Source organism: Orycteropus afer, unplaced genomic scaffold, assembly GCF_000298275.1.
Source record: "Orycteropus afer afer isolate SDZICR_OR568_19922 unplaced genomic scaffold, OryAfe1.0 scaffold00531, whole genome shotgun sequence".
Classification (NCBI taxonomy): domain Eukaryota; kingdom Metazoa; phylum Chordata; class Mammalia; order Tubulidentata; family Orycteropodidae; genus Orycteropus; species Orycteropus afer.
The window spans coordinates 1,305,505-1,310,871 of record NW_006922118.1 but is presented as its reverse complement, the minus strand read 5'-3'; positions in this window follow the sequence as shown (position 1 = coordinate 1,310,871).

The window sequence follows — 5,367 nt, the reverse complement described above, 5'->3', positions numbered from 1 at the left end:
CTGATAGAGCCCGGTGGAACCACTGAGACTATGGCCCCTAGCTGCCCTTCAGGTCTGGAATTGAACCCACACCTGTGGCTTCCAGCCAAACAATAAACAGACATGAGCTGAACATTTACCTGAGGTAGCTACACTCCTTGGAGAGAACAAGTATGGGAGAAAGAAGGGCTGCTTATGCACAGGGGGACAGCTCAGGGGACAGGAGTGCATGGAGGGATGAACACAGGGAAGAGGTAACTATCAGGAGGAAGTAGGAGGGGAGATGTTGCATTGTGGTAAATTGTGGTCAATGTCATGAGACAAAGTGTATATGAACTACTGTATGGAAAGTGTATTTTCTCTGTAAATTTTCCCAAAAATCACAATTAAAAACAAAAAAAAGTCATGGCAGGACTTCTGTATGTTGAATATGGAGTCATTTTGGAAACACTCTCCTGGCTGTGATAAAGGGGAAGTACAGAGGCTGAAGTGTCTCTGGTGACTGTGTTTAGAAAGACCTCTGGTTTGTTGTTGGCCAAGTGCCTTAGAGTATTTGATCACTGTTGGGTCCCACGTGATTATATTTGCAGTGGTTTTAGTACACACATGAAGTCCTGGTGAAAACATGTAACAGCTCATTTGGCATTTAGCACGTTTCAAAGAAAATGGAGTTGATTGTAATTATGGTTTTCCAACAGACAATACCCTCAGGGTTTGAATTTCAAGTTTCCCTCTGTACTTGGTAAAGACTTGTTCCTGCTTTTGTCCTCATCCAGCCCCTCTATCTTCTCCCAGTGTGCTTTAAATAACCAGCTTTCTGACTTTCTGAAGCATCTTGTGTTTATTAGAAGCGAGGAAATAGAAAATACTGTAATTCCTTTAGTTGTACAAAAGATTGCATGGAATTTCATACTTCTTTTGATAGAACAAATTATTTTGATGTTATCATAGTAATACACAGAGAGCTTACACCTCATTTTGTGTAAAACTCTAGATGACTAGAGACAATTGGCTTTAGTTTTGTTGTTTTAAGCTGTACCACCATGAATGGGACTATATGAAGAGAAACGTGGTATCAGGATTGGAGGAAGACTCATTAACAACCTGAGGTATGCAGACGATACAACTTTGCTTGCTGAAAGTGAGGATGACTTAAGGCACCTACTGATGAAGGTTGAAGAATACAGTCTGCAGTATGGATTACGTCTCAATATAAAGAAAACAAAAATCCTCACAACTGGACCAATGAGCAGCATCACAATAAATGGAGAGAAGATGGATGTTGTCAAAGAGTTCACGTTGCTTGGTTCTACAATCGATGCCAACGGAAGCAGCAGTCAGGACATTAGATGACATGTAGCATTGGGAAAGTCAACTGCGAAGGAACTGTATCAAGTGCTGAGGAGCAAGGATATCTCCTTGAGGACTAAGGTGCGCCTGACACAAGCCATAATAGTTCCAGTCGCCTCGTATGCATGTGAGAGCTGGACAATGAATAAGGAAGACCGAAGAAGAGTTGATCCTTTTGAGTTGTGGTGCTGGCGAAGAATGCTGAAAGTACCATGGACTGCTAAAAGAACTAACAGATCTGTCCTGGAGGAAGTGCAGCCAGAATGCTCCTTGGAAGCAAGAATGGCCAGACTTCGTCTCACCTATTTTGGTCATGTTGTCAGAAGGGACCATTCCCTGGAGAAGGATGTCATGCTTGGTAGGGTGGAGGGTCGATGAAAGAGAGGGAGGCCTTCAAGGAGATGGATTGACATGGTGGCTGTGATGATGGGCTCAAGTATAGCAGGGATTGTGGGGCTGGCGCGGGATAGGGCAGTGTTTCGTTCTGCTGTGCATGGGGTCGCTATGAGTCGGAAACGACTCCATGGCACTTAACAACAACAACAACCATGAATGGAGACTTGGTTTGTGGTGATAAATTTGCTTTTATAACCCTTGTTCTAAGAGTGAAACATGTAAATTTCTAACCTCCTGGTCTTAATAGTTTAGGTTTAAAGTCCTCTCTGAACTGAGAGAAGTCAAATGAAAATAAATCAAAATGACTTTTTATACTTACGCTATGAAAGTGGTTTAAGTACTGCTTTAAACTGTCTGCTCCCAACTCTTATCAGACTAGGTGTACGTAAACTTTTTAAAATTTTGATTGTGATTTGGCTGAAAGTTTACAAAGCAAATTCACTTTCTCTATAATAGTTCACATATACTTTGTCTCATGACTTTGACTACAGTTTGCCGCAATGTAACAGCTCCTCTCCTACTTCCTCATAGTTAACTATTCCCTGTGTCCTTCCCTCCATGCACTCCTGCCCCCTAGCTGTCTCCATCTGCATGCACAACCATTCTATTCTGCCATAATTGATCTCTCCAAGGAGTGTATGTACCTAGTGCCCATGTTCCACTCATATGCCTTTCTTTTGTTACTTGAACTTTTACTGACTGATGTAAGTACTGACCTGAGGTAGTGATAGTGAGAGTAGACCTTGTTCAGTTTGCATTGCCTCCCTGTGTGTCCACCCTGACCTCAGTTGTGTGGCGCTTGTTACTCTCTGTCTTAGAAGTTGATGACTGTGACCCACATTATTGCTATTACAACAGCTTTATCCCCCAGGTCTTCATCCATAAACTCTGCATCATGCAGTGCAGCCGTCCTGAGCTTTCTAGAAGTTGAGTGATCCCTCTGTCTGGTTCTTCAGTGACCTGTATCCTCAGGGTGCTTCTTCAGAGTTTTTGACGTGTTGGTGTCTGTTGCTCTGGTCTATCCATGTGCTTTTGTCCCCATTGTCTGAATGCCCACAGTGTCCCTGCCATTGTACAGCTCCCAGGATGTGGGTGGTTCATATGTCATTTGTACCCTGGTGGATATCGGTGCTCTTTTGCTCATTTTCTCTCCAGGCTCCACGTACTCCTGGACAGTAAATCTGAAGTTGGGAAAAATGTCATGTTCAAATTTACTAGGAAATGTGCATGAATTTTACAAGTTTTCCTTGCAGAGTATGCATATGGATTTCATTTCTTCCATTTGATTAGCTGGGGAATTTTTGTCTTCTAAGAGTGTAACCCGAAGTCAGTATGTTCTCTTTTTGATAGTTTTTATGCTGTAAACAAATAAAATAATTCCTTACGTATACTTCAGATAATTGCCTTATTTAAATTTATATTAGGAAATCTCTTTCCTGAACCATCAGTTTGCTTTAATTGCTGGGTAGTGTTGTCTTGTAGGATTGCAGTGTTTTACTTTGATGTATTTGTCTCACTTTGACCTCTACATACATACCTTGGGTAACCGCTGCGTCCAGTCCATTAAATGTTCTTCTCTGGTAGGTTTCCACATTTATGTTAATGGGGCACCACTGTTTTTATAACAAATGTTGAACAACCACATGGTTTTAACAAGTGGAAATTTATTCTGAAAATTTTGGAGATGAGAAGTGTAGATTCCAATTATGGGCACTAAGAGAAGGCTTTCTCTCTTGTCTCTGGAGGAAAGTCCTTGTCTCTCTTCAGCTTCTTCTGCCTTGGCCTCTTGGTGATCTTCTTGTGGCCTGTCATCTGTCTTCACCCATCTCTGATTTCTTCCTACTTAATCTCTTTTTAGATGTCAATAGAGATGGACTCTACCCATTCCTTGCACTGATATTGTAGCCCCTTCTCACTCTAATGTATGTTCCTCCTGAGTATGTACGTCCTGTGCTCACTAGCTCTTTAAGAGCCGTCATGTCAGTTTCTTCCTCTGCTCAGAAGTGTGGTATTCCTCTATGTTTCACTCCAATTCAAAGCACATACTTTGCAGGCGCCAACAAGTCCCTGAACCTGATGTGCCCGCGGACCCCACCCCCCTCTTCAGGTTCCTCTCCTGCTGCTGTCTGGCTTCTCGCTCTGCCCCTTTGGCCATTGCCTCTTTCTGGAACAGTCTCTTCTCAGACGTCCCTTGTGTAGTTCCTTCAGTCCCTCAAGTCTTAGGTGTTTGTGTGCAGTGAAGCCCACTCTGTACAGCAGCCTGACAAGTGCTGCTCCTTCCATTGTCTGCTTGGCCCGTGCTCTGCCTCCTGCAACATGCAGAATATTTCCACTCTACTCTGACCTTATGTATATGGACTTACCGGAACCCGACCAAACCTACTGCCATCGAATCATTTATCACTCAGGGACCTCTTTTGGGTTTCCAAGGCTGTAAGCCTTTATGAAAGTGGATTGTGTTACCTTCCTCCCATGGAATAGCTGGTGGGCCTGAGCCAGCAACCTTTCTGTTAGCAGTCAAATATCTTACCCACTGCACCACCTGGGCTCCTTTCATGTACATACATATGTGCAGCTGTGTATACATGTGTATGTATATGTGATTTTATATTGTAGTGTTGATTGGTGAGTCACCAATGGTTACAGCATGGATGTTGCTTGGGTTTTTCTTTATAAGACCTTGTTAAGAGTCGTGGGGTCAGTTGTGATGCACAGTGACCCTGTGTGCGATGGAATGAAACTCTACCCGGCCAACCGCCATCCTCAGCATCCTTGCTGTGCTTGAGCCCATCGTAGCCGCCACTGTGTTAATCCGTCTCATATGGGGTTCCCCCTTTTTCACTGCCCCTCTACAGTCCCCAGCATGATATCCTGCTCCAGGGACAGGTTCCTTTTGACAATATGACTTAAGTCAATGATGAAGTCTGGCTGTTCTCTTTTCTAAGGGGTATTCCAGCTGTGATTCGTCCAAGACACATTTGTTCATTCTTCTGGTAGTGCATGGTATTTTCAGTATTCTTCATCCAAACCAGAATTCAGATGCATCAGTTCTTCTGAGATCTTCTTTATTCACTGTCCATCTTTCCCGTGCATGTGTGGTGGTTGCAAATACTATGCTTTCAGTCAGGCCCACCTCAGTCCTGAACGTGACATCTTTGCTCTTTCATAATGTAAAGAGGTTTTTTGCAGTGGTTTTCCCCAGTGCATTTCTGTGTCTGATTTCTTGACTGCTGCTTCCATGGGCATCTGTTGTGGATCCAAAGAATATTAAATGCCTGACAACTTGAATCTTTTCTCCATTTATCTTGATGTCGCTTCTTGGTCCAGTGGTGATGATTTTTGTTTTCTTTCTGTTGAGGTGTAATCCAGAGTGAGGGCTATGGTCTTTGATCTTCCTAAGTAAGTGCTTTAAGTCCTCTTGACTTTGAACAAGCAAGGTTGAGTCATCTTCATATCACAGGTTGATAATATGTCTTCCTCCAATCCTGATGCCACATTAGAATTCATATAGTACAGCCTGTCAAGATGATTTGCTCAGTGTACAGATTGAATAAGTACGGTGAAAGAATACATGCCTGTCATACACCTTCCTGATTTTAAAATGTGCATTATCCCCTTGCCGTGTTCTAACAACTTCCTCTT